Source organism: Perca fluviatilis, chromosome 15 (assembly GCF_010015445.1).
Source record: "Perca fluviatilis chromosome 15, GENO_Pfluv_1.0, whole genome shotgun sequence".
In the NCBI taxonomy this organism is placed as follows: Eukaryota; Metazoa; Chordata; class Actinopteri; order Perciformes; family Percidae; genus Perca; species Perca fluviatilis.
This window is the reverse complement of record NC_053126.1, coordinates 5,190,640-5,217,053: the sequence shown is the minus strand read 5'-3', so window position 1 is coordinate 5,217,053 and position 26,414 is coordinate 5,190,640. Positions and strand designations below refer to the sequence as shown.

Sequence of the window (26,414 nt, the reverse complement as noted above, 5' to 3'; positions counted from 1 at the left end):
TAGAAACTCCATTCTTTCTTTGAATAACTTTTTCTTTAAATATTCACATACAAATAGCATTTTCATCATCTTGTAAAATAAAGAAAAACATTTCAATTAAAACTTAAATGCTGTTGTCTTTGCTTCAGGACATTTTCAGGAATCCTTAATGCTACTTAATGCTATACTGCACTTTTTTTAAATTATAGACGGTGGCTATTTTCATTCATTTTGGAATCACTTTATCTTCATTATTGCTATTGTTGCACTTCAATCAAATAAATAATTGCTATTTCTTTTAAACAGCTAAAGGCACTTAGGGCTTTCTGTTACTTTGAGTAGGGTCCTGGTTGTTTCTGGCCCAGTCACAGATTGTACATGTCATCCAGACTTTTAATAGCTTCTTGTTTACTGTAGTTTCTCCACTCACTGGGAAATTTCTCCTCTTCCCTGGAATTTTAATTCATAGTGGTCTTCTAGTTGTTTTTTAAATTGACAGACAAACCATTTCCAGTATGTCAGCTTAGACTCATCAGCAGTAATCTGCCATGTAGCATACTTCTCCCCGGCACTTTGATACTTTTTGTAAGGAATACTCCAATTTGAATCTCGATCAGGGTAAAAACTTCCATCACTTGCAACAGTTGTTGTGCAGAAATGTTGTCGTTTAGGTGTGAGGATATGTGGGAAAAGAAGGTTATTATGATTTTCGGCAGGGTTGTTGTTGTGTTGGCTCACTCACAGTTTGAACATTTCATCCAGACTTTTGATAGCGTCTTTCTTAGAGTGTTTTTTCCACTTACTGGGAATTCCATCACCGTCGCCTTGAATTTTTAATCTATAATGATCTTCCAGTTGCTTCTGAAATCGACACACAAACCATGTCCAATATTTTATCTCAGACTCATCAAGGGTGATTCTCCAGTTAGCAAACCGTGGGCCAGCAGTTCGGTACTGTTTAAAGGGAATGAGTTTTTCTGAATCTCGATCAGGGTAAAAACTTCCATCACTTGCAACATTTGTTGTGCAGAAATCAACACTCAGTATCTCTGTGTTTCTGTAGTGGACACCATTGACTGCAGCAGATCGATGAAAGGGCACGCTGTGGTCATCAGGACTGTGATCTTTCAATGTGTTGGTACAAACAGCTGCACAGAATGGACACGTTACCCAGCAACAGTTACACAGCTGATCGATGAGGATTTGATCAGGCTTCATCCTGAATTCCTTCATCTTATCCAGTGAGAGGCTGCTCATTTCCTTTATGACAGATACAAGGCCTTTCTCTGTCTCTTCTTTAAGAAAGTCAAAATTGTTTATGTCACTGAAGTTTTGACAACAGATGGTGTTGAATGTTAGCTGATCTTTTAGCAAAGTGGAAAATTCCTTCACCCACATGTCTGGATCTCCTCTTCGTTTTTTGACTTTCTCTGTAGCAGCAAATAAAGCTCGACTCAGAAGGTTTTTGATGTCTTCAACATTTTTCTTGAGTATATTCCGTGCTTTATCTTTGTTGTCTGTGAAGATGTATTTCTTTACTTCCTCTTTTATAAAAGCCTCTGCTTGCTTCCTTGGGTGTCGGATGTAGGTGATAAAACCTTTAAAGTCTTCTTTCTCAGCCAGTGACTTTAACAAATGTTTCTCCAAGTTCAGCCTGTTCCCACTGAATGCTGGGAAAGTACACCTCATCTCTCCAGCAAGATCCATGGCAGTCTTGTTACAGACAGCCTCAACAATGGAAACCTTCAGTTTTTCACACATCAGTTCTCCAAGCACAACAGCAGATGAGTTTCCTTTGAAGAAGCTGCTGAAAATGTTGTAATATTGTATTTTCTTGCTTTCTACGTAACTGAGTGCATCATTGTTTCCTTTGAATTTCTTGTGGGAATCTGAAAGCCAACTCTCTGCTCTGTGAAACACATACAGTATGAGATCAACTGTAAACTCCTTCTTTAGAGCATAGTTACTCTTTGATTCAAATTCTGTCACTTTTTCTTTTACATTGTTGGCCACTTCTTGCAGGTAAGTTAGACTGTAGCCTCTTGCAGCTACAGGCTTCTTCTTAATTATGTCTATGGTCTGTTGTTCAACATCATCAATGAGGGATCTGATCAGCTGCTGTTCTTCATATGAGAGAAATCTCCCGGATGTATGTTTTTCAACTTGTGGTGTTGACACAATTCCAATAATTTTTTTAAGAGACACCCAGACAGTTGACAATGAATAATTTCCTTGCCCTTTTTTGTTCTTGTTTTCCCTTTCATCTCCTTGTGATTGGTGGCTTGTATCACAGAGCTCTCTGTGCTTTGTGAGGGTTACATAATAATCGTAATCACCAACCTGTGAAATTTTTGTATATATGCCACTGTTTTTGGATTCATCTATAAGAGACCATTCAAAACCAAGCTCCTGAATGATCTTTGACTGATCTTCTTCATAGTTAATGTCCTTTATGGGTTTTGTATCTGCAGTTAGTTCCCTAACCCATCCACTCCAAACAGAGTTGAAGTGCTTCTTGAGTTCCTCTTCATCTTTTGCCTTGTCCTTTAACTGATGAGCGAGCTCTTTGCTCTTTTGTAGCAGCTTGTTCTCAAACTCTGTCTTCTTCTCATCCAGCTTTTTACAAGCATTCTTCTGCTGGATGACTTCATCCAGTTTTCTTTTAACTCCTCTCACTTGTTCATCATGAAACTCCTTGATTTTGTTTTCAAATTGTCCTCGCCACTGAACCAACATTTCTTTGTCTCTGTCATCATCAAAGTATGTTGTCATTGCTTTTTTGATTTCTCCATAGGTTTTGCTCATTTCTTTATGAAGATAATTGAGTTCGACCATGTCAAGGTTTCCATTTTCAATTCTGGTATAAAGCCCGTTCTCAATGGTCAACATGTTGCTCCTCAGGGCCCAGGTCCAGTTCCCATACTGGACCTCAAGTTTTCTGTACACTGCAATTTCAAGTGTGTTTTTGAAACTGAAAACAAAGTTTTCGTTCAACAGGGCGTTCCACAGGTCATGAATTTTGCTTTTAAATTGTGAGAGAGTAATCCCAGCAGACTGTGAAGCTTTAGAGAGGATGATGGTCTTCAGCTCTTGGATGCTCTCACTGTAACCTGGATTTGGAGGAGCCATAGGTGGACTTCCCTCCCATAGTTGGGCAAAGTATTTCACATCTTTCTGCACATCAAAAGCAATGACGTCACTGAAACACTCAGCATCACTGACTTCTTCTTTGGCTGCTAGTTTGGCCATCTGGTCCAGTTTTTCTTGCAGCCGTCTCTTTCCATCCATGTTTTTCTCTGCAGCTGCAATATCTGTAACATTCTGGTGAACAAACACACAACTTGGAGAAAGTTTAACTTTCTTCATCCTCATGAACGCCTGAACAACAATCTGCAGAACATCTTGCATCTCAGCTGGATTCTCTCCAAAGATGTTGATCAGTGTCATGTTTCCCAGACCAACAACAAATGTTGCCAGTTCATTGTCGTGGTGAAGAGTGGCGTTACCTTCCAACTCAAGAGCACGCAGTCCTTCAGTGTCCACCACCAGAACATAGTCAAACTGAAAGTCTTCCTTGATCTCCTCTGACACTTTGACCAGCTGCATGAAGGCACCCTTGGTGCACCTGCCAGCACTCACTGCAAACTGTAACCCAAACATGGCATTCAGCATTGTTGATTTTCCACTGCTTTGTACGCCTAAAACAGACAAAACAAAAACTCTCTTGTCGCCCAGTTTCTTGATGACTTCATCTAAAAGACTAGAGATCCAAGTCAAAGGCACATGACCTGCATCACCATCCATCAGCTCCATTGGGTATCCTGATATCATCAGCTCTGCAGCCAGCTCAGGGTATTTAGACCAGTCAGTCTGTTCAATCATTGTTTGTCCGTGCAGAGATGCATGTGCTTCATAGATCTGTCCCATTTCTCTAAAGATGTGCTCCAAGCCAAACGTAGCTGACTGTAGTTTTGTTGATATTTGATCAAGCTCAGTTTGCTTATTTCTTAACAGATCAGATTTGTCATGCTTCTTCTTCAAATCCAAGACCTCAGACCACTTTTCATCATAGCTTTGGAGAATTGAAGTAAGATCATCTGTGGAGAGGGCATCTATTAAGATCTGAGTCCACTTCAGGAAATACTTTTTGTCTATTGTTGGCAAGGATGCAAGGCTTTCGATGAACAACTTCATCGGTTTACTACAAGAAGCAGTGCACTGATCTTGTGGTATTTGCATCAGTTCCTGTTGCTTTTGAGATTTCTCCTTCTCAATGTGTCCTTTAAGGTGATACAGTTCTTTGTTTATTCTGCACCACTTATGCCGCAATTTGCCATGACAAGGGAAAAATTCATTTTTGATCTTTGATACACCCATCTCCTGAAGAAAGTTCACTATTTTCATTGCATCAGATTTCCCTTTTTGGCAGACTTTGTCATTTTCATCCACTCTGATTCCAGAGACCTCAGTCATGGTTTCAAGCTGGAAGGATGCATGTGGTCCAGACAAGATTTTTCCAATTACTTTTTTCAGCTCTTCAGAAATATTAGACTGGCTCCTGTCCTTTAGACCGATTTTGTGTTTCCCCCTTTTTGTCTCAACAGCACCACAATCATCATCAACAATGAGAATAATGAGAGGCTTTGGAGACCTGTAAAAGTCTGAGATAAGTGCAAAATGTGTGTCACCTTTTTTCAGACTTGGTACAAGAACGACATTGACTGAAGATTTTTCAGTCACTATGTCACGCTGTTTTTCAAATGAAAGAGCATCACCATGAAGATTACAGAAGGCAATGCAGTCAGTGAAGGCATCATTGGGTTTTCCAGCAGGGCAGTACCAGGCAATCTCTGCCACACCATCCATCAGATGACGAGACTTGGTGCTACCTGGACAGTTTCTGTGGAAGAAGGTGTTGTGACGGTCGTTGATCAAAGTGTTCATCAGCTGAGATTTAGACAGAGATAGTGAACCCAGGCGGAGAAATGACACCATGGGTGTCTCAGCTTTGCAGATGGGAAAACTCTTCATGGTGACAATGTTTGAATTATCTTTGATTTCAGTTATCTTCCATGTTTTTCTTATTTGTCTGAATGTCCACAGAGGACAGTCAATATCCATTGTGACTGGGTCAGAAACAAGCAACGGTAAGGCGTACTGACATTGTGATAGCTTTGCAATCATGTTCTGCTTAAAAAAGCTGTCTGAGCAGTGAAATACTGCCATTTGAACATCCATTGGATGCACATGAGTCTGTTCTGATTGATCAGAGTCTGCACTGCTGTTCAAAAGAACATCTAAGTCATCGTCGTCTGTCTCAACAGTGTCAGACACTGGATCAGGCTTTGAATGACTCACCTCAGGACTGTCTTGTCTTACAGGAATGTATCTGGCTCTGTAGTCTAACATCATTAACCTCTGAAGAAAAGTATGAGCTAGATCTTTCTCAGATGGGTCATGGTCCTGTTTTACAGGTGGACCTATTTTAAGAAAATCTGCTGGTGTCAACTTCTGTTGTTGTTTGTCTTGAAGGTGAAGTCTGGCAAACAGAGTTTCAGTTTCTCTTTGATATTCTTTTTTCTTGTTGATCTCTTCAGAAATCTTCAGTGACTGCTGCAAATAAATAAATAAACATGTACTCTATGCAAAATATGAACATGCAATCCAATGGGATATCCAGTGATTAGTCTTAAGATTTTGTAAATGAAGTATTCTTACCTCCTTGTTTTTTCCACTTGTATCTTTATCTGAGCTACCTGCAGCAAAATGATGAACTGCATTAGAAAAGGGTCAGAGCAATTTGTAATAGTAATGTATATATATGTAACTAGCTCTATTCTTGAGTTGTTCATGTTATTGTACTATTAAAGTATTTATTAAAATGTTACCTTCATCAGTTGTTGCACTTTGTACAGGCTTGTTTTCAGATTCTCCTCCTACTGTTGTGCTGTCATCATTCTTTGATTGTTCACCATCACAAGATTCATCCCCTGGATCACACTAAGTGAACAAATAATTAGGGCCCGAGCGCCAACAGCGGCGAATTATTGAAACTGAAGGAATTATTGTTTCTTTCTTTATAATTTTAGAGATTTCATCCGATGGACTTCAAACTTGGTCTGTACCATCCCAACACCTTAACGATGAAAAGTTATTAAAAGAAAAACTTTTCGTCAGACGGTGTGGGCGTGGCGGCCATTTTGAGTGTTTAGCGATGAACAAAGAAGTTATTGTAACTTGAGTGTACGTTGTCGGATCTGCCCGAAATTTCTCACGATTGACAAGAGTCCAGGCCTGAGGACACCTACAGGCCAAAATTGACTTTTGGTAATAGCGCCCCCCGCTGGCAACAGGAAATGCACCTTATATGACAAACATCATCCAATTTACATGAAACTCAGAATGTGTGGTCTACATGTGATACTGAGCCGCCCCCTACAATATGACCACGCCCACTTACTCAGGCCACGCCCCTTTTGATAACATTTGAACCGTTTAAGGTAGAGTCTTGTGTGAGGTGTCATTGAACTCAGCAGAGAGTTCCTTCTTCATTGGTCATGGTTTGGCCCGCCCCCTATGCTTAAGCCACGCCCCCTTTCATAAAATGTCAACCGTTTAAGCTATACCTTTGTGTGAGGCATAATTGAACTCAGCAGAGACTTCCTTATTCATTGGTCATGGTTTGACACGCCCCCTATGGTTAAGCCACGCCCCCTTTCATAACTTTTGACCCGTTTAGGTAGAGTCTTATGTGACATATCAACGAACTCAGCAGAGACTTCCTTATTCATTGGTCATGGTTTGGCCCGCCCCCTACGCTGAAGCCACGCCCACTTTCATAACTTTTGACCCGTTTAAGGTAGAGTCTTATGTGAGGTATCATTGAACTCAGCACAGACTTCCTTTTTAATTGGTGATGGTTTGGCCTGCCCCCTATGGTTTGGCCAAGCCCCTTTTCACAGCTAATGAACCGCATGACGTAGAGTCTTGTGTGAGCTATCGTTGTACTCGGCAGGGAGTTCCCTTTTTCAATGGTAACGATTTGTGGTGTAAGAGAGCCGCGCAATGCACGGCCGCAAGGAGTGGCATCCGCAGGTGACCCCGACGCGCGCAGAGGCGCAAGGGCCCGTCCATCGCTGCTCGCAGCTTTAATTTAATTTAACTTTAGTTAACCAGGTTACAACTATTGAGATTAGGTACATAAAGATAACAAATAGACAGTGGTATACTTGTTCAGACTAAAAAAATAAATAAAAAATAGTATAATATAATATAAAGTTTTTTTAACTGATCAATGTGTCCAACCAGATAGTTTATGGCATCAAACTTGGTTTTATTCTAAAATTAAAAGGCAATTAGCTCCAATCTTTAGCTAAAATTGAGCTGAAAATAAATAGCATTAAAAAAAGAAACACTGCTGTATGACAATGACTATTAAGGACCAAAAAATCTCACCTTTACAACTGAATTAGCTGCACTCTCCTCGAGCATGTCTACTGCAGGATAATGTAAGAACAAGCAGATAGTTAAATCAGTTAAATATTTCAGATTAATAAGATGTATGTGCAACAATAATGTGTACAGTGGTGCTCATGAGTATTGGAACCCCTGCTACAGTTGACTAAAAAGAAGAATAAAAAATCATCTTTTGGAAATTGATCTTAATACCTTAATTGCAAAAATAAATAGGAAAAATCCAACCTTGGAGAACAGCAATTTCCTTTTTAAATCAATAATGTATCATAAATAAATAAATGTTCTTCCTTAAAATACAGGGGGCATAAGTATAGACACCCCTATGTTAAATTCCCATAGAAGCAGGCAGATTTTAATATTTAAAGGCCAGTTATTTCATGGATCCAGGATAATATGCATCCTGATAAAGTTCCCTTGGCCTTTGGCATTAAAATAGCCCCCCCACATCATCACATACCCTTCACCATACCTACAGATTGGCATGGTTTTATTTCAGTTAGCCTAATAGATGGTTTGATTTGCATTGAGAGATGATCTTGTGGAAAGTACCCCATGCCAATCTCTAGGTATGGTGAAGGCTATGTGATGATGTGGAGCTACTTTAATAGCTTTTGCAGAAAACATTAAATAAAAATCATGATTTCTTAAAACACTGTGTGCACTCAAAGCAATAGGTGTTTTTCACACAACAGTTAATGCATTTCTTGTTGCTCTCAAACAAAAATCAAATGTTTAAGTACAATTGTATACTCAAATGATCCAGTGATGCTCTGCATTAGCCTCTGGGATCAATGTGGACTAAAGGGTTTTTCTAATGATCTGTATAACTCTCAGGACGTGTTTAACAGTTCCTTATTTTGTAAATTCTTATATGTAAAATGTTCATCTTCAAATCATGGTGCAACTTGTTGTCAAATTTGGTTTGGAGATGCAACTTCTCAGACATCAAAAACTGTACACAGCTGGGGGCGATACTGAGCTTTAGCTACCACAGTTACATGGACCAGGCAGACATCATAGAGGGACAATAGCCTGCTCACACAGAAGGGAGTATGTACATATATACTGTACGTGATAGACTTGGTCAGACTGAGAGGTGGACACAAATAAACAGACATAGTGAGGACAGATACATTATAATGGCAGAGACATGTAGGTGAGGGCTGTAACATGCAAGAAGATGTGTCAGTGTGTATTGTAAAGGCAAATATTTGATGGTGTGACCAGATGGATAGTAGTGTTTGGATAGTCGGTATTTGATTATTCTGTACTCTCTTTGTTTTGTTTTATATTACTTTCATGTGATGAAAGAAAATGCTTCAGTTCAAGAAAAGATTCTCATTCAAAATCATTTTTAATAAAAGTAGCCTACTTGTCCTGCAGAAAAATGCCCCTGTGACTGGTATGGCATTATAAATGACTGATATACTGATATATCAATATAGAATAGAATATAGAATATTAATAGTATTGAAAAAGTGAATTGTTCAGCAAGATGCATCTCCTCTTCATCAATTAGAGAGAGTGTGCTCATGTTTTACTTTAGTTTTGCAGATTTTGCAGAAATGCAATGCAACAATAAAAGACAATAAGGTCATTCTCACGTTCTTTGGTTGCTGTTGAAACAGTCTGAGAGGTTGGACTTGTGTCCTTCACTGCATCACTCTCCTCCATCAACCCCTCAGTCATCTTACTGCTGCTTTCATTGCTGACATCTTTAACTTCATCAGCCTCTCCTGTTGAAGGGTTAATGCCAGCAAATATCACATTAGCTTAATTAGATAGTTCCCTATTTTATTGACACTGCTGGAATTAAAATAAATAACTGTTAAAATCAATGTTACTGTACAATGACATTTTTCATTAAAATATTACCTTTTTCATTGCTTGCAGATGATACAGATGTGATTTCAGACTCTCCTCCTGTGTTTTCATCATTCTTCTCTGAGTGTTCACCTTCATCAGGTTCATTCACTGGATCACACTAAGAAAACAGATCATTTCATTTAACCTTTAGTTCACCTGGTTAGAGCATCTGAGATTAAGAATGTCTACAGCAACAAGATAAATGTACAAAGCTCAATATCAATATCACACAGTGATGCACCAATTTAGTAAAAGAATACAAAACATAACATGGTCAAATTATATGCAGTTTAAATCTTTGTCTGTGAAGAAGTGTTTATTCAGGTGTGAGACTTCAAATATGAAATAGAGTTAGTTTTAGAAAACAGATGCTGCTCTATAATGATGATCACTAATGAAGGTGAAACAATCTCATCTTTACCTTGATTTCAGCTGAATTCTCCTCCAACTCCTCTACTGCAGAGTTACATGAGAAAGAGAGATTGCACAACATCAAAATAAAAATAAAAACAACATTGGATTAGCTAACCATCCTATGTTCATTATATTTAATACATTTTAGTGTTGGATTAAAAAAATAATTCTGGTGGCAATTTTACCAAAGTTGGAAGGGACACAATATCATCACAATATAACATTTAGGCCAGAATGAAACATTGATGTTTTATAGTTCTTCTCAGTTGCTTTTGCACAAACATTAAATACAAATCGTGATTTCTTAAAGGGGTGATAGAATGATGATATAGGGTATTTCACACTGTTCCTTATGGTCTCCTAATGGCGTATGTAACATTGGTTGGGCTGAAAATGGCCTGGTTGATATTTTATTGGCCCTTATGCATCCCTGTGTTTTGGCCCCATTTGTAACAAGAACTTTTCTTCCAAATATGGTATGCTCATGAATATTTAGATGAGCTGCGCGCTGATTGGTTGAGCGAATCCCCCATACACACACACATTAGAAACGCACGCTGATTGGTTGAGCGAAACCCCCATACACACACATTAGAGACACACACTGATTGGTTGAGCGAAACCCCCATACACACACACATTAGAAACGCACGCTGATTGGTTGAGCGAAACCCCCATACACACACATTAGAGACGCACGCTGATTGGTTGAGCGAAACCCCCATACACACACACATTAGAAACGCACGCTGATTGGTTGAGCGAAACCCCCATACACACACATTAGAGACGCACGCTGATTGGTTGAGCGAATCCCCCATACACACACATTAGAGAAGCGACAGAATCTCATATTCCAAACACTGCAATGTTTCATTACCAAATTCACTTCTGAGACTTTTTTATGCGAGAAATAAATATATATATATAATATATAAAGCTCAAATATGGGCCGTTTTACGAAAATTAATGGCTAGATAATTGCAAATTTGGTAAGACCTGTCGGAATTTAGGCGCTCCACACAGTCTGACGAGAAAGTGGCAGCCTGCTGAGCTCCATACCCAGGGCAAAGTTACCATTTGTGGATTACTGCACTACGGGTCTCCGCGGCCGGCTGCCGGCATAACTATATTATATTTACAGTTTGAATTTCGTCACTATATCACAGCTACCCCAAGGTCTTACAAAGCTAACGTTGTGTCCGTTTTCAATGTAAGGCATTTTTATGAACGTCAGGCGTTTTTTTTAGGAGGAGCAGCTAGCTAGCTATACGTCCGATTCAATACAATGGGAAAAGATGGCTGCTAGCTTGCTACACTTTCAGCATAACTATAGTAGCTATATTTACAGTTTGAATTTCGTTACGGCACTTATATCACAGCTACCCCAAGGTCTTATAAAGCTAACAATGGTGTCAGATTTCAATTTAATGAATTTTTGTGAACACTAGCTAGCTAGGGGTTTCGTTAGCTGCGACTGTCCCTTCAATCGTATGTGTACAGATTGCGGCTAGTTAGCTTCATTTTCGACATAATTTGAGTATATTTACAGTTTGAATTTCATCACGCCACTTATACAACATCTACCTAAAGGTCTTATAAAGCTAACAACGGTGTCCGATTTCAAGTTAATGAATATTTGTGAACTGTAAGGGTTTCGTTAGGTGCGACTGTCCCTTCAATCCTAGCTATGTGTAGCTACAAATCACGGATAGTTAGCTTCATTTTCGGCGTAATTCGTGTATATTTACAGTTTGAATTTCGTCACGCCACTTGTATAACCTCTACCCAAGGTCTTATAAAGCTAACAACGGTGTCCGATTTAAATTTTATAATTTTGTGAATTTCAGAGGTATTCTAAGAGGAGGCTAGCTAGCTCTCATTGATAGAGCTACATCCAGCCGCAGGCTCTATCAATGAGACTCACGGACAAGAGGCGTTTATTTCACCGATCGTTTGTTTAAATAACTCAACACATTATAATTACACACATTATAAGATTAACAGGAACCTGTGGTAAGAGATTGCTGGCGTAACAAGCTCGCTGACCGCGCTCTCACTCACATACATCGGGCATTTAGCTTGCAGGAAGAGGGGAGCTGCAGGTCCTGGAGCTCTGTCCAGGCAGCGGCGTTTGGTAGTCCATTAGCCCCAAAAATTGGTGACTTTGCACGGGTATGGAGTGCCGTGGGCTGCCAGCCCTGACGGAGCTCTATCTACCTCACAGCAGGCCGGGGTCTGTGAAGGAAGGCAGGCCGGGCAGCGAGGCAGTTACGCAGGCAGCACCGGCCACTGAACTCCGACACACAGTCGGACAAAATTTGCAATTAGACATCAATTTTCGTAAAACGGCCCATATTTGACCTCTACATAGTTGATTTCTCGCATAGAAAAGTCTCAGAAGTTAATTTAATGGTAAAATAGCAGATGAACAATGTATACAATTTCTGAGATCTGCCCGACCTAGAGTCAGAAGACTAACTGATCTCAGGTCAGTTGTGTAGCCTATGTAAATGTTGGGGCATGTCAAACATAGAGACTAGTGCCAAATGAGGAGGAGCCACCGAGTTGACGTCAACTAGGCAGCTTGTTGAGATTTGCCCGTTTTCAGAGGCAGTTTCAAATTGTGAGATTTGCAGAGGAAAGAGGTGTCAATGGGATTTAGAGGTTCTGTGTATGTCCTACTTACCCACTAAACTGTCATTATTTATAAGGTAAAATCGGTTTTGCATTCTATCATCCCTTTAAAACACTGTGTGCACTGAAAGCAATAGGTGTTTTTCACACAACAGTTAATGCATTTCTTGTTGCTCTCAAACAAAAATCAAATGTTTAAGTACAATTGTATCCTCAAATGATTCAGTGATGCTCTGCGTTAGCCTCTGGGATCAATGTGGACTAAAGGGTTTTTCTAATGATCTGTATAACTCTCAGGACGTGTTTAACAGTTCTTTATTTTGTAAATCCTTATGTGTAAAATGTTCATCTTCAAATCTTGGTGCAACTTGTCAAATTTGGTTTGGAGATGCAACTTCTCAGCCATCAATAACTGTACACAGCTGGGGGAGATACTGAGCTTTAGCTACCACAGTTACATGGACCAGGCAGACATCATAGAGGGACAATATCCTGCTCACACAGAAGGGACTATGTACAAATATACTGTACGTGATATACTTGGTCAGACTGAGAGGTGGACACAAATAAACAGACAAAGTGAGGACAGATACATTATAATGGCAGAGACATGTAGGTGAGGGCTGTAACATGCAAGAAGATGTCAGTGTGTATTGTAAAGGCAAATATTTGATGGTGTGACCAGATGGACAGTGGTGTTTGGATAGTCGGTATTTGATTATTCTGTACTCTCTTTTTTTGTTTTATATTACTTTCATGTGATGGAAGAAAATGTTTCATTTCAAGAAAAGGTTCTCATTCAAAATCATTTTTTTAAAAAGTAGCCTACTTGTCCCGCAGAAAAATGCCCCCTGTGACTGATATAGTATTATAAATGACATTATTAGATTGTTACAGTTTTTTTCGATTGCTAAACGACAGTGGGCACAACTGGAGTCACATGTGCAAAACTCTAACTACAGTCTGCACAGCAGCAGTTCATGTGGACCAAACTCTAGTTGTTTTTTCATTGCTTGAACGCAGTTTTCAAAACTCTACACACTTATCCCATGACTTTAACCACAATGTGCACAACACTGTGGATTTACAGCACTTTGTTCAAATGCTAACAAACTGCTGTCAAAACTGTTAACCACACATTCAAAACAGAATAGATTTCAGTCTGGTGCCTATCAAACACTGCTGATTGCAATTTTAGCTGAAAGCCTAAGCAGGTGTCTTGTTTTAGACTAGTTAGTGAACATATATGGTATTTATACAGAGAAAGCTCAGAAAGACTTTTTTGTATACAAACCCCAAATAAGAATGAAACAATTATACACTGTACTGTTTGAGAGAAACAGGTAAAAGAGCAAAGATACCAATATGTCCAGGTAAGATGTCTGAGGTTATGTACACAGCTATAAAAAAAGTGAAAAACACTATATCTTTACAATAGTAAAACTGCGTTCTTACTGTTTTTCAGAAAGTAATAGAGGTGAAAGCAATGAATTTGTATTTAGAGATGATGCAGACATCCAATGTGATGAAGAAAACTTGCCACATGATGCTGGAGCGAGGCAGGATTAGTCACACTATTCTTTGGTACTGTTACGTATGTACCTTTAGTTTTTTTCCCCAGTAATTTCATAAATTACTAGAGACAAAATACTATATTGAAGAAAATTTTCATTCCTTCTTGTTTACCTGACGTAAAAATTGGTGTAGTATACAATCTATATCTTTTCCTTAAATAAACTATTGAGTAGTGTGAAGTCACTCAAACTGTAAAGATGAGAAAGTTTGTAATTTGTGTATTGGTGTTTGACACTAGTGTTTTTACTCTCAGTATGTTCTGAGTGACAGTGTGTGTTATCTCAGTGAGGCTTGTGCATAGTGTTTGGCTGCACTGAGCCTGTTTTGCAGCTGATGTGAACTGTTTAGCTCAGGTGACTGTTGGTAGTGCAGACTGTAGTTTGAGTTTTGCACATGTGACTCCAGTTGTGTCCACTGTCGTTTAGCAATCGGAAAAAACTGTAATACCGATACATCAATATAGAACAGAATACAGAATATTAATAGTATTGAAAAAGTGAATTGTTCAGCAAGATGCATCTCTTTTTCATCAATTAGAGAGAGTGTGCTTATGTTTTACTTTAGTTTTGCAGATTTTGCAGAAATGCAATGCAACAATAAAAGACAATAAGGTCATTCTCACGTTCTTTGGTTTCTGTTGAAACAGTCTGAGAGGTTGGACTTGTGTCCTTCACACTCTCCTCCATCAAACCCTCAGTCATGTTACTGCTGCTTTCATTGCTGACATCTTTAACTTCATCAGCCTCTCCTGTTGAAGGGTTAATGCCAGCAAATATCACATTAACTTAATTAGATAGTTCCCTATTTTATTATGGAGGAAATATTTATTCATAATTCAAATTGAAAGTCCAAAGAGAAATTGAAAGTCCAAAGGGAAAACAAAGTGAGATCAAATTAAAAATATATATATTTTTTTTAAATTTTCCATTTGGCTTTGGCTTTTGAATTTAATATTTGGCTTTTGAATTTCAATTTAACATTGGCTTTTAATTTTCATTTAATATTTGGCTTTTGAATTTCAATTTAACATTGGATTTTAATTTTCATTTAATATTTGGCTTTTGAATTTCAATGTAACAAAGCTTTTGAATTTCAATTTAACATTGGATTTTCATTTGGATTTAATATTTGGCTTTTGAATTTCCATTTAACATTGCCTTTTCATTTGGACTTGACACATGTCAATGTAAATGAGGAGGCGTGGCCCAAAGGCTGGTGGGAGGGTCTGAAATGAAAGGGGTGCAGAGGCACCTTATGAGCAGCAGGGGGAGCAGACTGCTGAGGAGCACACTGTTAAGCATCTGTTTGCAGCTTCACCACTAGACTTGGCCTCTTGTTTGACATGATAGAAAATTATGATGTAGGCTAAACACAAACGACATTTCATGCAACAACAGCAAAGTTTTCATGTAGTTACTATAATTGGGCCCGTGTTAGTAAGGACTAGATTAGGACTGTATTTAAATCTGATTCTGGTTCCCAACTTCACCCCAAGTGTGTCTGTTTAAAACACGACTCAGACAACTTCTCTCTTTTGATGTTTTATTTAATTAAGCAACAGTAGAAACATGGGTGTGGGTAGCTCTGCTACGTGTGTTTGTGTGTGGTCAGATCTCGAGGACGCACACACACACACAATCTCAACCGATAGTCATTGTCCGAACTGCGACCTCTCCTTTTTCTTTCTCTCACTTTTTTCTCCGGGTGGTGCGCGCGGTGTGAGCAGAGGTGTCAAGTAACAAAGTACAAATACTTTGTTACCTAACTTAAGTAGAAATGTTGGGTATCTACTGTATACTTTACTGGAGTAATTATTTTACAGCATACTTTTTACTTCTACTCCTTACATTTTCACGGAATTATCTGAACTTTCTACTCCTTACATTTTAAAAATAGCCTCGTTACTCATATTTCAGTTCGTGTTGTTTTCATTCCGGCTCGTCATCGTTCAAAAACACACACACAAAAAACCTCTCAAAATCGCTCCATCCGGAGAGAGTGAATGTGATTGGGTGAGAAGTATAAACATAGTCATTCCGACACCCTATTGGTTTGTACGCGATCCATCAAACCTGCACAGACCCGGTGCTAATACGGCTCCGGTGCCTTAACGACCGTTATCTACCGGACCGAATAGCAACGCGGATTTCGGTGCCTTATTTAGGTGCCACTTAAATGCCTGCGCTTCTCTCTGATGCTCCGAAAACGGACGTTAGAGGGAAATGAAACATCGCCGCACAGGACGCTAGTTAACACTACAGTCGGCAGCAGGTAACGTTAGCCTACGGTTAGCTAGCAGCTGGAGTAAACACGGTTAAAATTCTGACAGCTAAACGGTGTAAAAGTGTGTCTGTATTTCACTGGAGAGGATTCTAACAGCAGACTGTAGCTGCCGTTGTCTGAAAAACACAGACACAGAGATGTGTCACCTTTTTCAGCCCTTCTGAGTTTGCAGGTATGATTTTAATATAACATTATTATAGTCATATGATTTTGTCCTAACGTTTTGGGGTTAAGCTGTTGTCCTTAATGGTATTGTTTCCCCCTTACATCAGGGGTCTTCAAAGTTTTTTAAGCCAAGGACCCTTTAACTTAAAGTGAGATGTAGCAGGGACCCCCTACTACATATTGTAGGAAATTAAGTTGCATATTAAACTGGGCCTACAATAACTGTTAGGGCAACCTAAAGCGTTCTTACATACCATTTTTTCATAAGCTATTAAAATATTAATTGTTGGCACGATTTTATAAATCATTTATATATATATAACATTTTAATGTTACATATGTGGCACAGTAAATCTAGGATTAACTGTATCTGTGGCCTGATATCATAGGGACTACCTTACCTATAGGCCAGTAAGCCTATCATCACACCTCTGGGTGTGAGGTGCGTGTCCGCGCTATTCTCCAACATGTACTCACAACAATCACTCCTGATTGACGGCCTTTTGTACAGCCCAGGTAGGCTACTTTTTCAGACTTCCAGCTAACTAACTAAATAGCAAATGGAAATTATAAAAAAGCAATCGATTCTATAATCTAGATCGGGAGTTTGCCGTAGTAACAGCAGCAAACAAAGGGTAACTTTTTACAATTTTAATCTGCTATTCCACCACTAAATTCACTATTGAGACTTTTTTATGCGATAAATTAACTGTGTAGAGTTTGAATATGGACAGTTTTACAAACGTTGATGGCCAACTGCACATTTTCTCCGATGTTGTCAGAAGCTTCAGACGGGACAGCCAGCTGGTGGCGGCCGGGATCGCCTCCCTGCTGGCCGCCAGTCATGCTCACAGACACCGCTGTTAGCTGGAAGTGTGAAAAAGTACACAGGCTGTACAAAAGGCCTTCAATCAGGAGTGATTGTTGTGAGTATGCTACACGTTGGAGAATAGCGCGGACACGCACCTCACACCGCAGTTCGGACGATGACTATCCGGTTGAGATTGTGTGTGTGTGTGCGTCCTCGAGATCTGCCGACACACAAACACACGTAGCAGAGCTACCCACACCCATGTTTCTACTGTTGCTTAATTAAATAAAACATCAAAAGAGAGAAGTTGTCTGAGTCGTGTTTTAAACAGACACACCTGGGGTGAAGTTGGGAACCAGAATCAGATTTAAATACAGTCCTAATCTAGTCCTCACTAACACGGGCCCAATTATAGTAACTACATGAAAACTTTACGGCTGTTGCATGAAATGTGGTTTGTGTTTAGCCTACATCATAATTTTCTATCATGTGAAACAAGAGGCCAAGTCTAGTGGTGAAGCTGCAGACAGATGCTTAACAGTGTGCTCCTCAGCAGTAAGCTCCCCCTGCTGCTCATAAGGGGCCTCTGCACCCCTTTCATTTCAGACCCTCCCACCAGCCTTTGGGCCACGCCTCCTCATTTACATTGACATGTGTCAAGTCCAAACGAAAAGGCAATGTTAAATGGAAATTCAAAAGTCAAATAGGTCCGTGTACTTTTTCGTTCATTCGATTTTCATTTCATAAACAGGTATTAAAAAACTAAAAACGAATGGTTATTTGATTTTCGTTTTAAAATACGACATTGAAATTGAAATACAATGCGTTTTTTCTTTTTCATGGTCGAAATGGGATGGGAGAAATTTAAATATGCTGTGATTTTCATTTTCTATTTTATATAACAAAAATAAAATCACTCGAAAACAGAAACAAAAAAGGCTTGTTTTTTCATATTCAGAGACCGGATGTTGTCATTTCCAAGGCAACAGCGCCAGCCTAGCCTACCAGTGTTCAGCCCAGGCCAAAATTACTTTGGAAACCTAGCTAGCTATACTCTTGATAATCCTTGGGGGGAATTTTATTTCATAATGTCACATGTATTTATTACCCTCTCTCCCTGCCTCCCTGTCTCTACCCACCGCAGACAACTTCGCCCGAAGAGAGTCGAACCAGCGGAGCAAATAGACTTTCGGTTCACGGCTGTAACGTTACCGTTACGCCACCGTTAACAATCCCAGCAAACGTTCTGTTGCTGCCGTTAAACTTGCTGATCTGGCAGAGAGTCACCGGGGGTTCGGGACGGGATCAGATCATGGGGATCAGACCTCCGGTGCTGGGTCTAATATTCTAATATTAGCTGCTGCTGCAGCTAGCTAGCAGCTAGCCACCAGCCCTGTGACCTCGGTCCTCGCGGTTCGCTCCCCGGGACTGACTCTGGAGAGCTGGCGTTACCCGCTCTATAATCAATGAGCAATGATCAAAGATTACCAAATTTCTCTCTCATATTGCTCCTCATAACCACTGAAAACTGTCAAAAATCTAACCCAAAGTACAATTATTATGGACGTTAGCTGACATTAAGGGTTTCTGCTTCATTAAGGGAAATTGTAAGGAAAAAGCTTAACGTGGTTAACCATTAAGCTTTTTCACGTTAAGCGATTTTTTGAAAAAAAAATCTAACCCAAAGTCGTTATGGACGTTATCTGACTGATAACTGACTGATATCTGATTGATCATTGTTTAGGTACATTAAAGTTAAGCGTTTTAGAATGTCAAGGCTGCAGCTGAGGGAATCTGTAGCCTATAACTTCCGTTTTTTGCCCCCCTTTACATAAATATACATATGGCTATGAAATAGATCATGAAATACAGGCTTTAGTCATAATTGTTCAATAGCCTAAATACGTTTTACTATGTATTTCGAGGGACTTTTATTTATTCCATCTATTTATATGCACAGGGCTCTCAAGTGTCACGCATTGAGCGTGACAGTCACTCATTTCGGTCTTTTGTCACGCACTCCCGCCACACATTGTATTTCTCACGCGTAAAAATTATTTATAATAAATTCAATATGCCGCAGCGCCCAGAATTTCTCTGGCTGCGCCGCTCACTATGGACCGGCAGGAATCAAGCGCCGTTTTACAGTTGTGCGGAGGCTCCACGCAGAGCTCTTGCAGTAGTCTACATAAGTGGCCTGATGTTTATGCTTGTGCGCTGGTGTGTGCGTCGAGCCACATGTGTGTGGGGGGAGTGTGTGGTAGAGGGAGAAGTGAGAGAGTGACGGCGATTATCTTTGGAGCAAGTAGCGACTCTAGAGTCCTAGTGAGAGAAACAAAGTGTCTCCTCTGTTCTTTCTGACCACGGTGGGAAATCTCTAGTAGGAAAAGTTAACCCTCTCCTTGATTTCATGTTGTTTATGGAGAAATAGAACCAGGAAACGAGTCAGGGGAAATGCAACGCTACCAAGCCCATAGACCGTGACCAAGCCACGGCTTGTAGCTTACATTTTTAATGTCTAAATCGAGCCTGCCACTTATCAGCCAAACAAAAGAAGAAAGGGGCTACACAATAGCCAATCAGAAAATAGCACTATTTTATCTGGGTAAGATTTAATGCAGCAACCAATGAAAAAAAAGCAAAGCATACAGACACTTCCCTAAATATTCGCTCATTCAGAGACCAGAGACCCAAACGGGGCTCTGTGTCTGTCAGAAGGTCTGAGATCTACCGTATCAGCAGAGCTATCACGTAATGCACAGCAGACTATGGTGCAGGTAGATTATTTTTTGAAATATATTGACTATTATAACTTTATTTTTCTCAAAGTATCACGACTCCTCCAAAACTCAGATAAAACAGATATTTTGAATGTGCAAAGTTTTGAACATGAGCAGAAATCTTGCTCTAACAAATCATATTACAGTCCAGGGGTTTATTAATTCATTAAAATGAATTAATGTATCATTGAGGTGAATAATTGTCATATGCACATTTAAGGAGGTTACTTCCTCAACAAAAGATGCAAAAGGGAAGAGTAAATGATGCTAGGCTACATGTGTGCTGACTCAGATATAATTAGAAAAGCTGATCTACAGGAGAATAAATAGATGAAAGCAATACAGAATGCCTGAGAGCCTAACTGCCATATATTCCATTATGTTTTTATATTTGGATTTTAATCTGTTTCCCTTTACATAAAGATTTCCAGCATAAATTGATTCAGAAAAAGGTATAAATAGGTGCATACAAATTCACCAGAATGCAGGAAATGAAGAGTTTAATGCTCAAATTTTCTGGGGGAGGACCCCCAGACCCTCCCATTATCATATAAGTAACCATGCAGAAATTGAATAAATACTTTGTATTTGGTTGAATTGTCAGTACCATGTGTCAAATATTTTCTTGTGTAAAGCTGAGCAATTATTAATAATAACAACAAAAACACTAATAATATTAATGAAACACCCCTGCGACTTGTCCAACCCGCCACCAATCTATGATCTTTTTTTTTGGGGGGGGGGGGGATGTGTCACTCTTGCCTGTCTTCAAAACTTGAGAGCCCTGATATGCACGTTATATTTAAAGGAAGTTTGGTTATCTCACAGACTCAGATTAAAAGCAGCAGCAAGCCTGCCTGACATCAGTGCATCATAGCATATCACTATCTGCAAATAAAATAAAATATGAATAAATCACGAGCGCGGCAGATTCCCAGCTCAGCTAGAGCAGGTAACGCCAGCTCTGCAAACAGACCAGAGTCAGTCAACACCGGGGAGGGAACCGCGGGGACCGAGGTCACAGGGCTGGTGGCTAGCTAGCTGCAACAGCAACTATTAGACAGACCCAGCACCGGAGGTCTGATCCCCTTGATCTGATCCCGAACCGCCGGTGACAATGCCAGATCAGCAACAGAAAGTTTGCTGGGATTGTTAACGGTGGCGTAACGGTAACGTTACAGCCGTGAACTGAAAGTCTGTTTCCTCAGCTGGTTCGATTGGGGCGAAGTTGTCTGCGGCGGGTAGAGACACAGAGTCAGAGGGAGGCAGGGTGAGAGGGGAATAAATAAATGTGACATTATGAAATAAAATTTCCCCCAAGCATTATCAAGAGTACAGGTTTCCAAAGTAATTTTAGCCTGGGCTAAAATCAACACTGGTAGGCTAGGCTGGCGCTGTTGCCTTGGAAATGACAACATCCGGTCTCTGTATATGAAAAAACAAACCTTTTTTCATTTCTATTTCCGAGTGATTTTATTTTTGTTATATGAAATAGAAAATGAAAATCACAGCATATTTTTAATTTCTCCCATCCCCTTTTGACCATGAAAAGGAAAAAAATGCCTTGTATTTCAATTTCAATTGTTGTATTTTAAAACGAAAATCAAATAACCATTCGTTTTTTGTTTTTTAAGTCTGTTTATGAAATGAAAATCGAATGAACGAAAAAGTACACGGACCCAAATATTAAATCCAAATGAAAATCCAATGTTAAATTGAAATTCAAAAGCCAAATATTAAATGAAAATTAAAAGCCAATGTTAAATTGAAATTCAAAAGCCAAATATTAAATGAAAATTAAAAGCCAATGTTAAATTGAAATTCAAAAGCCAAATATTAAATTCAAAAGCCAAAGCCAAATGGAAAATTAAAAAAAAATAATAATATTTTTAATTTGATCTCGCTTTGTTTTCCCTTTGGACTTTCAATTTCTCTTTGGACTTTCAATTTGAATTATGAATAAATATTTCCTCCACATTTTATTGACACTGTTGGAAAAAAAATAAATAACTGTTAAAATCAATGTTACTGTATAATGACATTTTTCATTAAAATATTACCTTTCACATTGTTTTCAGATGATACAGATGTGATTTCAGACTCTCTCCTGTGTTGTCATCATTCTTCTCTGAGTGTTCACCTTCACCAGGTTCATTCACTGGATCACACTAAGAAAACAGATCATTTCATTTAACCTTTAGTTCACCTGGTTAGAGCATCTGAGATTAAAAATGTCTTCATTAGTAAGTGAGCCAAGAAAACAGCAACAAGATAAATGTAAACATAATATAATATCACACAGTGATGCACCCATTCAGTAAAAGAATACAAAACATAACATGGTCAAATTATATGCAGTTTAAATCTTTGTCTGTGAAGAAGTGTTTATTCAGGTGTGAGACTTAAAATATGAAATAGAGTTAGTTTTAGAAAACAGATGCTGCTCTATAATGATGATCACTAATGAAGGTGAAACAATCTTATCTTTACCTTGATTTCAGCTGAATTCTCCTCCAACTCCTCTACTGCAGAGTTACATGAGAAAGAGAGATTGCACATCAAAATAAAAATAAAAACATTGGATTAGCTAATCATCACTATATTTGCAACTTCTGTCTTATTTTTTTTCTCCTTTTTGTCTGCAGGTGATTTTATCAGGGTTGAAATGGCTAGAAAAATCTCTTACGGAATCTCTTACAAAAAAGTCTTACAGTTTTTCTCAGTTGCTTTGGCAAACTCTTTTTTAATTTCTTTTCTAAATTCTAAAACGTAGTTTGGGGGTGCAACTTCTCAGCCGTTAAAACACATTTCCACCACAGGGTTCAAGTTTATGTTTAGTTATATCCTTAAGTTTGTTTTGCTGTACCTTTTATGTATGTTTTTGTTCTTTTGATGCATTATGATTATGCATGCATGTATTCCAGCTTATGTAATGTTCTTATGAAATAATAGAGCACAGGAAGAATATCTTTTGTTTACAGTTTTTCACGATCGCTATGACAATTTTTTCAATACTTGTAACAACTTTCCTAAACTCTTAACGCACCAACACACCTACAACACACGATTGGCAAAACAGTTAATTTCATGCTCAAAATCACACTTTGTAAACTAAACTCCAACACTGATTTTCAAAATACAATAATTCACTTACACAATACACTATGTCTACCAAAACAATGCAATCATGTCTCAAAATCAAATAATTCTTCCAAAACACTAACACATGTTCTCTCCCAACAGGAATATTTAGTCAATCACTGCACAATGTCATAAAAAACACTAACATCAGATGGAATTACAGAAACTGCATTATTTTATGTGTGTCAGGTCTGCCCTTATACAACAGACAATAGTATATTGTATTGATCATAGATTGTGTTTTGGACTGCAGTTTCTCTTGAAGTCTCTCTGCATTTTTGTTTTGTTGGGTTTAGTAAATGCATGCATATTTTCTTTTACTGTAAAGATTATTTTTTGGGCTTTTCCACCTTTATTTGACAGGACAGCTAGTTGAGAAAGGGGAGAGAGAGAGGGGAAAGACATGCAGTAAATCGTCACAAGCCAGATTTGAACCCTGGACCTCTGCGTCGAGGCATAAACCTCCAAGTATATGTGCGCCTGCTCTACCCACTGATGCAACCCGGCCACCATTTTGTTTCTTTTGCTGCAGAGATTCAATACAAAAAATGATGTCAGAGTAGCTTTATAGAATGTACAGTTTATGAAAAAAAAGGAGATAGAGACAGAATTGTCCTGGTACTCCTCTTCCTCTCCCTCGTGAAGGCATTTTTCTTATTTTCTGTGTTCATCTACAGTATATTGTTCAAATAGGTCCTCTTTTACTGTACTACCATATGATCATGCGATTGAAAGAACCTCAACACCTGAGTGTGTTTCCTAGAAGGGAATCAGCTGGGATTGATCTATGTATTTGCATAGCTTCAATCAGCTTCCAATAAATGCATGTATAAAATTCAGGGGATATATTTGTGTTTCAATTTAAAATTTGAACAGCTGTTCACTTTGACTTTAGCCTATAAGTTAGGTTTAGAACATGATGTTATCTGTTCTGACATACAATGTGAAAGCATTTGGAAATTTGGCAGTAAAGATCCATTGTTTTGGTTTTGGTGGAGCTTGTGTGTAAAAGAAATTTAAGCATTTTAAATTTGTGTTAACTGTATGCATTTTGTGTCAAAGCAACAAGAAATGTGTTAATTGTATAGCCTACACAGACGGATGTTGTGCTAACTGTGTTAAGAGTTTAGGAAAGTTGTTAAAAGTATTGAAAAAAGTGTCATAGCGATCGTAAAAAACTGTAAGACAGACAGAAGCTTATGGGGATCTTAATAAACAAACCAACAGGGGGCGATACTGAGCTTTATGTAGGTACCACAGTCACTGGACATGGACCAGGCAGTTGTTAGAGACTATAAAATCCAGATAGAAATATCCGACTCTTTAGCTGCTAAATGCTCCACTATGTTGACCAGCTAGTCTCTAACTGTGTCTGTCTGCTGTTTAGTGCTGAGCAGGTACTGTACAGGGGCTCTTAGAACTTGGTATCAGAAAACAGTCGCCTAAACAGTTAAACTAGACTAAAACCTCACCTCTTTGATTTTGCTGAAACACTGAGGAATCCATTGTTTCTTCTTCATGGTCCAGAAGGTGTAGTTTCTGCTCTTCATTTTCATCACACATCACTCCACTGTAGCAGTGGTGATCATTTTCAGAGACCATTATGTCTATTTTTCCCAGCAGATCTATTAACTCTATTTCATCCATCATACTTCTTGTACATGTGTGGAATCTTTTTTCAACAAAACTGCTGTTTGCTCTCAGGTCTGTCAGGGCACTTTCAGAGTCTTCCCCTGACTTATGAGTCACAACTGTCATTACATAAGCAAGTGATCCTTTCCCAAAAGCTTTTTCTAACCACTGAATTCCTGAACTGTAATGGCTGGTATGCCGACCATTTGGTAACATTAAGAGAAATGCATGAATTTCCTGATTAAATTGGCATTTATTAATGTTTTGTAGACCAAGCATGTTAATGATAGAGATGTGCCGAGCACACAAATCATACAGTTTGGTTGAAAACTGTTCCACATTAGTTTGTCCGTCATGGTCAAGTAAGATGTTTTTTGATCCAATCTCAATGGAATTATTGTCACCAATTAACACAAGTGTGAGTTCAGGTATCACTGAAACAAAATAAACAGAATAAGATCACTATGTTACACTGCAGTAATTACTGAAACAGCATTGCAAAAGTTATAGTTTGCAGAAATGGAATGACGAAATAAAAGGTTAAACTTATTCTCACATTCACATGATTAGTTAAATATGATTTAATTCCACACATCCTTTAGCTCAGCTCAAATACAACTTATACAATCAATGTTAATGTCGATCAACTGTACAATAAATTATTTTAAATATTACCTTTCTCATTGGCTGCAGATGGTACAGATTTGGTTTCAGACTCTCCTCCTCCTCCAGCTGCTGTGTTGTCATCGTTGTCTTCCTCCATCTTATCTCTTCATCTTTACAGAGTCATACTGTATAATAAAGCCATTAAGACAATACAACAATAAAATATCACAGCAAATGCACATTTTTTTTGTCTTGATCAGCAAGGCCTAAGGTGGCATTACAAATTCATGCATGATTTTCTTTGTATTTTGTCCTAAATAATAACCATTAACCATATTATGAGGACATTTTGGCCGGTCCTCACTACTTCAAAGAAGTATTTTTAAGGTTATGACTTGGCGTAAAGTTACTGCTAGAATTAGGTTTAGGATATGGTTATGTTAAAGGTTGGGGTTAGCTGGGTTAGCTGGGATGGTTAAGGTCAGGAAGATTTGAAAATGGTGAAAATGTAGCTTACGGGAAATTCTATCTTGATGCTTCCTCTATTTATTTATATTATCTCTCTCTTCCTTATCCTGCTTCCAACTCCAACAGGTGACTGATGCAGATCGATGCCATCCTCCTCCAACCCCCCGTTCACCTCTAGTTTCATCAAAACCAGCACCCATGAGGTGCTCTTAACCCCTTTATTAACACCACCAGTGTCTAGACTCCAACCGAGATATTCCTGTACAGCTCAGGATACCCCCCTAAATCAATTATGTCACTATGGGAACTATTTGCCAAAGACTCCTCATATTTATTCACCTTTCCTATTGTGCAATGTCAAACAATATTTGATATTAAGTCTTTCCTGATTGAACGTAAGTTTCTTGAGAAGAGCTACACACAAAATCATTACAATCAATATATACTGTACATACTTGTTTAAACTCACCTTTTATTATGTCTCATTAGCTCTGCCTGGTCTGCGTAGATGTGGCTGCCTAGTCAGAAATCTTTCCTGTCGCCGCCCTATCCCTAGATATATATAGAGAGAGAGAGAGACC

The 26,414-nt window shown here is 38.8% G+C and overlaps 1 pseudogene; it reads right to left on the bottom strand.

Moving 5' to 3' along the window:
* Nucleotides 1-667: 667 nt before the first annotated feature.
* Nucleotides 668-26,414, bottom strand: LOC120575076 (annotated as a pseudogene).